Below are 8857 nucleotides of genomic sequence, written 5' to 3' on the forward strand. Positions count from 1 at the left end.
TAATTTAGAACTCATCTCTCAGCCTGCATCAAATTCAAAGCCTTGTCTCTTGCCTACAAAATAGCAACAGGCACAGCCCCTGCATATCTGAACTCCATTGGTCAGGTCCATAAACCCTCCTGCTCTCTATGCTCTTCAAGTGAAAGACGTCTGGCTCCTCCGCCGCTGAAGGTTCCCCGGTGGTGGAACGAACTTCCAAACTCCATCCGCTAAGTCCTTCTCAATCTTTAAGAAGAGAGTGAAGACCAACTCTTTACTGAACACCTTCACTCTTGAGCTACACTGATGACTACGACAAGTATCGCACTGACCGCTTTTTGACCTATAAAGCACTGGTGTCCTAATGGACTCAAACTTAACCCAAAGCACTTACTCTTGCTATGTTTCTTGACTTCATCCTTGCTTGTGTTGTAATAACTCTCATTTGTACGTCGCTTTGGATAAAGGCGTCTGCTAAATGACATTGTAGAATTGTAAAAAAAAAAAAAACAACAACATTGCGTATGTACTCCTTCCCGATCCTTGGTTCCTTTGCAGAGGGAGATATCTCCCAATCTGAGCTAACAGTGCTGGCAGGTGATTCTGAGAGTTTCTCTCTCCCACATACTCTATATGTCTGGAACATGTCACAGACACCTCTTTCCAGTCTTTTGGCCCAAGAATCCAGGTCAGTTTGAAAAGCAGAAGTTTTATCTCCCACTCTGAACACTGTTGATTTTATCTTGGAGTGACAGATTGAGCTTGTTGCTATGTGAACATATGCCATACAAGTAAGACAGTTTTTCCTTTCATTCAATGTCTTGAAATGGTTGGCCATGTGAGAGTTTTCTGAGAAAGAAATACTTCCAGCAGCTGGCCTGACCCCTGGACAGCCATCAGCTGCCTCTTGTAAAAGGAGCTGCATACATGCTGTGACATCGCTGTTCAAACAAACACGTTGAGTGCAAATGCTTTGATATAATTTATTATTTCAACCACAGAAGTCATTACCTGGCTGAGCTCCAGTGACAGTCTCTTACTGGCCAACATTTCACAATGAATAACACATATCATGAGTGGACTCACAGTGTGGTGTAACCTGTTTATTCTGGTGGTGAAGCCAGATAAGCAGCCAGTCATTGCTGCAGCATCAGAGCACACACCTACACGGCCTATGGCTAAGCCCCGCCCCCTCCACTCACTCGGACAAACAGTCAACATTGGGTGACAGGCGCTATGGCAGCTGTCACAGGAGGAGACATTTCACAGGAGGCAATTGATTAATTTTTTGAGACAGAAAGATTATATATCATCTCCAAATCACCAAAAGGGCCTTAACTTTTCATTGGAGGGTTATATTAATAACTTTATTGTTGAGAAGGTCGATGAAAAGCTTCAGCTTCAGGCAAAAATGTACAGGTCAGTGTAAAACGTGATAAACCGCATCTCATCGCCATCACCATCACAGACAACAAGATAGAGGATCAGCATTGTTCATGCACTGCAGGATAAGAAGTGTGAAATACTTTCAAACTAATTTCCGTTAGTTTGGTGCTACAGTATTTACATGAATCATCCAGCTCAACATCGCTAACATTTGTTATCTCAGTTATTTACAGATAAGTTAATGAAGCTAAGCTCCAAAAGTTAACGTTAATATAAGGAGAGAGCCCTTTGGACAACAGCTAACAATCATGTACAAATGCCAAAGTACAAAAAATAGCATACAACAGGCCAAGAACTCCCAGCAAACACAGTGACATGATAAACAATGCAGCTAGAAGCTAAGGTTAGGCTAACGTTAGAGATGTTAAAGATAACTTTAAACCTAAATATTTCCTCTTCTGTGGATCTGTTAAGGCACATGTCATCTTGAAAAGTTATCTTGATAGATTTATCGCACATAAACAAGTAAAATTGCCTTACTTTCCACATCTGACAGGCTTAATGCATCACGGGATGACATTCAAGTAGATGAACCAACATACAGTTGGATTTCAACATCTTCTGCAATCCTTTGTATTCTCCTCTTAATGGTGTTATCGGAGAGCGCATTGTGCCCAACGTTGCTAGCTGCAGCTTCACCAAAAAGTTCAAGGCAAATGTCCTTTGCTGCTGGAATACTCAATTTCTTCCCAATCTCAAAGGCTTCTTCTTCTTTGGCAATACAATTCGCCAGCAAATACGAGGCCTTCAATGAAGCAACAAAACGGCCTTTTCACTGACTTGGAGAGCCAAATCAACTTTGATGCCTCACAGACTCGTTTGCTAACTTTTCCCTGCACAACACACACAAACGATTCCGAGCATCTGCATCCCCAGCAGCAATAAATCCTTTTTTATAGCTGTCATCAAATATTTGGTTGAATTTTTCTTTTTTTTTTCTTTTTAGTGTCTCCATTATCTTCACTGTCACTAACTAGCTAGAGTTAACTGTGCATACGCAGCTTTGAGCCACAGAGACATAAGCCAGTAAAATATTGAACTGTATCTGTTTATTGAACATTTTAAATGAAAAATAATTTGCCTTGTAACCAACAATAAAAATGTTGGCATTTCCAGAAAAGGTAATAAACAATGCAGTAGGAAAAATGAAATTAGTTGCAATTATTTTTTCTTTCAGGCCATTTGGTGCATCAACATATTCAAAAAGTTCAAATCTCGATTGAATGTTGATCGTGATTTCAGTTTTGATGGTGCAGGTAACTTTCAAATTTTATTACACAGTCAGCCGTTTTGTTATTCGTCCTTTTGGAGTGAATTTGTGTTCTTTATTATTTTTCTTATTTAGAGTTAGTTAGTTTTCCCCCCTCATCTTAGATTAGGATTTTTATATTTAGTTCTTAGTGTAGATAGATTCAGTGTTTATCCTCCTTTGCAGCAGCTTTCCTTTGTTAAGTTTTTACTCAGTCAGGTGTTTCATAGCCCTTTTCTTTCACTCTGTGAGGACTAACCCGACTGCATTCTTTGAATAAAGAAACGTTTAAGTTCACCTGCTCTGTATCTGAGTCCTGACTTGAGCCCGGCTTGACATGGACTTCCTTTTTCATGTATAGTTGGATAATGGAACAAGCTGATGCTTTGAGTGACATGTTCTGTGTTCTTCACTTGACAGTGAGAAAACAAACACAGATACATTTTGTACACAGACCTTGAGTGCGCCATGATCTTTATTTCTGATTGAAGCTAAAATCCTAAATTTAAAGATTTGCTTGTAAAATCTAATTTTCACGTTTTGCTCATAAAACAATTACTTTTAATTAAATGTTATTTAGAACCAAACTTCTCCTTGTTCTTACTGTTTCTCTTTGCTCCTAAAAGAGGACTTTGTACAAGTCAGTGTGTCTGGGACAAGGCTGCAGGCTGGAATCACAGTGGTAAAACCGATGCTAATTTCTTACCTCCCTTTCCATATTTAAACCCGTGTTCAAACAGTGGTTTAAATAGCTGCAGTAGTACATCATTAGCTCCTCTCCAGGCTCAATGTGCAAAGCTGTAGGAGAGGGAAATAAATCAACATTTTATAGCTCCTCGGGGCTCAGTGGATCAGACTGAGCTCTGCAGTGAGAAATTAAAGGCTTCTTAATGGGCCGCACAGCTGAAACATATTGCTGTATCTGAGTCCTCTTACATCCTCATATGGACCAACAGAAGCTTCAGTTCTGTGATGCTTCAATGAGCCACAGAGACAAATGCAAAATTACCAACATCTACATAACAGAGATATAGTGTAGAATAAACATGTATCATATTTTGATGTATTTATATTAACATATCTGTCGCTCGGATACCACAGCTGAGGCAACAGGGCTAAAAATATCTAGTTCCAATAGCATCCTTAAGAGGCCTCACAAAGCTGAAGTCAATGTCAAAATCAATGAAGTGACTATCTTCTGTGTAGAATTTCTTTAGAGTTTATCTTGTGGCTAAAGCAAAGCTCATGGAGTGTCATTCATTTGTTTAAGGTTTGACCTCGTTGCACCCTTTTCTGCAATAGTTTGGTGGCACCCAACAGCATTTTAAACTAAATTTGTATGGTAATTGGTACTTTTGTGCACATGCATATAAAAGGGCCTTTCACTAAGGCGTGAGCCCTACAGGTACTGTCACTGTACCTGTCAGACTTGCTCTGTCAATCCAAGGCCAACTGTATTCAGTATTCATGTATTACAGAGATTTGAGTTGCCTACTCATTGGATACTGACTCGTGCATAAATGCTGCGCAGGTTTGTTTGTTAGAAGATGTCAAGTATCTCAGTTACAATCTGACAATGGAACCAACTTCATCGGTGCTGAAATAGAGTATAGGGAAGGTCTTGCAGCCTTTAATCACAACAACATACAAGATGCCTTTCTACAAGGAGGAATAAAGCAGCAGCTTGTCATCATGGAGGTGTATGGAGTCCATATTAAGGATGACTAGATGGATACTAACATCAGTTTTACATCAACAAATCCTGAGTGAGGACAATCAAACAAATACACCATGCTTCAGAAACAAATAACATATTTCATGTTATTTGTTTCTGGAGCATGGTGTATTTGTTTGATAGGTAAGTTTATTATTTGCAAAACAAAATGCATTAGTTTGTGAATGATGTTTTGTATTTGCAAACAAAATCATGTTTGTGGAGTTTTGGCAGTAATTTAACTCCATAATGTTGTTTCAGGTCAGTCAGTCCAATCAGTTGGGCTACGGAAATAGTGCGTCGGCACACCACAGTATTTTTTCATCCTTTTCTGTTTTGTTTTTTGAGGAGTACTAGTGTCATTGCTGCTCGAAGGTGTATTGCCGGCGTCTGTGTCACTGTCACCTGTCCAGGGCCGCCCCTGCCTACACGCAGAACACGTACAGTGCGTAGGGCCCTGCGATCCAATAGGGGCCCGGTTTTGCACAAAGGATGCGCATATGCACAGCCGTGGGGCGCGCTACTAGATCAGCTGTCATCGCGAGGCAGAAAAAGAGAGAGAAGAGACCTTTTTTTTTGTAATCTGACACTGCACGCATCATCACTGCAATGATTGACAGCAATCAATCCGACCAATCACTGGTCAGATGTTCATGCGCTGCGGGCGCTTGTCAAGCAGCTGCAGGTGAAGACGTGATCATGGCTTCGGAAAGAACCTACGAGTCAGGCGCAAGCAAGAGGGAAAATAAAGCAAAACAAGAGGAAACTCGTGCGTCTCTTGAAGTTGGGTATTTGTTGAAGTTAGTGCTAGTAAAAATGTAAAACTTTGTGGCATAAGCAGCATTAAACTTCCATGCTCAGCTGCTGCTGCTACTCCAGAGGTAGCAGTAGAGATGCTAGCATCCAGTCCATTCAGCTAGAGTCTAGATGTGACTGTGGTCTGGACATGATGTCTTGTTAAAACCTTTGGCTGCATATGCTTTCACCTCTGTTGAAGGGCAGTGGTAAATGTATCAGTTGTTGGTCGTATTTTCGGCTAAAGTTCATAATCTATTTTACAAGGCTAATGTTATTTTAATGGATGTAAAATGTCACCATCTGTTGGTGAATTTAAACTATGACAGGCAGCTTTGGAGGAGATATTAGAGATAAATATTGATAGAAATGAGTGTATTTGATACTTTTGTTGACAGAAGGAACTCAATTTGAATGTAGCTACATTTTGAAATATCAGTCTGTTTGGTACTGAATTAATATGTTTTATAAGGATTGTAGTTGCAGTCTATATAATAATAATAATAATAATAATAATAATAATAACAATAATGATAATAAGGACAATAATAGTAATAATAGATGGCAATAGCAATAGTTTTTCTTTAATTAATATTAGTATAAGTATAGAAGTAGTAGTACTGCCAGTGTTAGTGGTTTATTATAGTAGATACTACTAACATAGTATACATATTTGTAACAGTTTTTTTAAATCAGTGATTATTATTTGTTGTTGCAGTATTTGCATTAACTGCATTTTAATCTTTTTGAGACTAGTATTTACTTGAATTTCACTCTGTAGTTTACCATTAAGACCAGAAAATATCTTAATGATCTGCTTGTATGATGGATTTCTTGTATGAATTTCTTGTCATAACAGGGTCAATGCTGAAATTTGTGACCAAGGGAGACTCGGGGACAGCATCAGCAGCAGACACAGAGGACGCAGCCAGTGATGATCCAGCACAACTACAGGGACTGATGCAGCAGCACCAACCATCACCAGGGCCATGAAGCAGCTTCTCTCCAGCCACAGATAGTACCATCACCACTCCAAGTGCACAACCAGTTGATCCTGCTCTCTGGCCAGCACACTGATCAGGTGCCGAACGGGTTGAATTTGTGCGCAGAGCGTCTTTTAGTGTCAGATTTCACTTTAACTAAGACAGATGGAAGAGGTTTTCATAGTACCCTGTCCTACCGGTCACTTGCAAATGGAGACAAGGTAACAAGAAGTTGGCTTGTTTATTCAAAGCACAACAACTCTGTGTTTTGTTTTGCTTGCAAACTTTTCAGTGCTCAAGATATAAAGTTGACTACACAGGGACATAGTGATTGGTGTAATATTAATGCTGCTCTCAAGAGTCATGACAAGAGCCAAGAACACACAAAGTCAATGCTCAAATGGAACTTGAGCTTCGTCTGAGGAGGGGCCATACGATTGACCAGCAGGAACTGACTCTACGAGAGGAAGAGAGGAAAAGATGGAGAAATGTCCTCACAGTTCTCATTGGTACCACCCCGTCGCTTGCCTAAAGAAATCTGGCTTTCATAAATCTTGTTATTGCAGATTCAGCAAAATCCTCCAAGGATGCTGTGGGTTATTTTGGCTATTTGCAGAAGCTCTTCACTTTTTTCTCAGGAGACACACAGCAATGGAGCATCTTGACAAAGCATGTCAATGTGACACTGAAGTCCTGGAGTGATGTTAGATGGGAAAGCAGACTTCAGAGTACTCCAGCTGTCAGACACCAAACCACATAAATCCGGATGCTCTCCTTGAGGCTAGGCAAACTGTTACTGATCCAGTTGCAAAAGTAGAGGCCCAGGCTCTGGCAGAGGAAGTGGCTTCCTACAGGTGTTTGATCTGCTCCATTGTGTGGTTTGACATTCTTACCACCAACAACACGGTGAATAAGCTGCTTCAGTCAAGTTCAATGCAACTTGACATTGCTGTGAAACTCATTGAACGTGCAAAAACCTCTCTCTCTGAGTACAGAAAGACTGGGTTTGCTGATGTTCGGTCAACCGCCAAGGAGCTCTGTTAGGATGGATGGATGATGCTCTGAAGAAGCTTGAGGTGCAATTTTCCAAGACTGTTGTGGACTCTTCTGCCGCATCACTGGAAGACAGATTTGAGACATTCACTCAGGTGAAGGAATAATTTTACCTTTCCAGAACTGCCAACACAAACAACTGCTCTGGAGATGCTGTCATTTCTCCAAGAAAATCATTTGCAGGAACTGTATCCAAATCTCTGGATTGCCCTCCCCATTGCAGTAACTCTCCCTGTCACAGTTGCCTCTGCTGAGCGAAGCTTTTCAAAACTGAAGCTCATAAAGACATACCTCCGCTCATCCTTGGCGTAAGAACATTTTAGTGGCCTGGCTATCATAAGCATCAACTCAGAATTGGCACAGCAGCTGTCATAGACGACCTCATTGATGACTTTGCATCCAGAAAATGCAGACGTGTGCATCTGTAAAAGGCACACATGCTTGTTTTGAACTCTTTCAGTGCCTGAAAGACTCAAGGGTCTGACTGTTAGTTCTTTGTAGACACAAGTTGAAGTTACTGTTAATTTTTAATTCTTCTTTGTGACTCAGATTTATTTATTTTGAGTATTATGAGTTTATTCTGTATCGTCATACACATGTATGAATATGCTGTCAGCTCATTGGTCACAGAGCAGGACAGGGCCTGGGAACAAGTTTGTTCTGCTTACCAACACTTTCTTCAGGCAAGCCCCTTCTTTTCCTGTCAGGGATGCATCCATAAATCGCTCGTTCCACCAGTGTTCCCTTTAACAAGACACCCATTTAATGGGAAATGGACTGCACTTAAATATCGCTTTTCTAGTCGCTTTGCAACCACTCAAAGCGCTTTACACTACAGACTGCACTCATTCACCCGTTCACACACACATTCATACTGGTGGCAGAGGTTACCCTAAACTAAACTATTTATATAAAAGGAGTCAATAAATCTGTTTGCAGTTTGCAGATTACAACATATGTTGCAGCTTCTTGCAGAAGTGAAGACAGTTACTGGCCTGTCCAGTGTGGTGGTCTTGCTTTGCACTTCTGCAGAACCAGCAGTCATTTCCTTCTCTGGATAGGTCCCTTCTGAGTAAGCACGAACTGCATGGAACTGTAGCATCTGAAATTAGTACAATGTCCCCAGGAACATGCGGGAAAGGGCTCCGAGCCGGACTCGAACCCGAGCCGCCTGCTTATGAGGGCTCTACCAGGTGTGCCACCTGTGGAAACAATCAGACACCTTTTTGTTAAATGTAATTTTTCCCAGATTTTTTGGAAAAAAATGACATTCCAAACTACAAATTAATTTGAAAGCCATTGATAAACTTCTATATTACAGCAATAAATGTAGGAAAATTCAACACCTAATTAATTTGATTATTCTAATGGCGAAATTCCACATACATAAAGCCACATTTTCCAAAGGTCGACCTTTCTTTCAACAACAATTCAACAATTCAACAACTACCTTGATGAATCAAAATAATTGAAAATAACAAATGTATACATACTGTTAACATAATTCAAGAAATATTTGGAGAAATATAATATGTCGTGCCTTTTCAATTATTTTTGATTATTATGTTTGATTTACATTACATTTAAATTATTTAGTACAACATACATACAACTAGGGAGGGCATCAATTTTCGAATA

This window comes from Centropristis striata, chromosome 8 (assembly GCF_030273125.1).
Source record: "Centropristis striata isolate RG_2023a ecotype Rhode Island chromosome 8, C.striata_1.0, whole genome shotgun sequence".
In the NCBI taxonomy this organism is placed as follows: Eukaryota; Metazoa; Chordata; class Actinopteri; order Perciformes; family Serranidae; genus Centropristis; species Centropristis striata.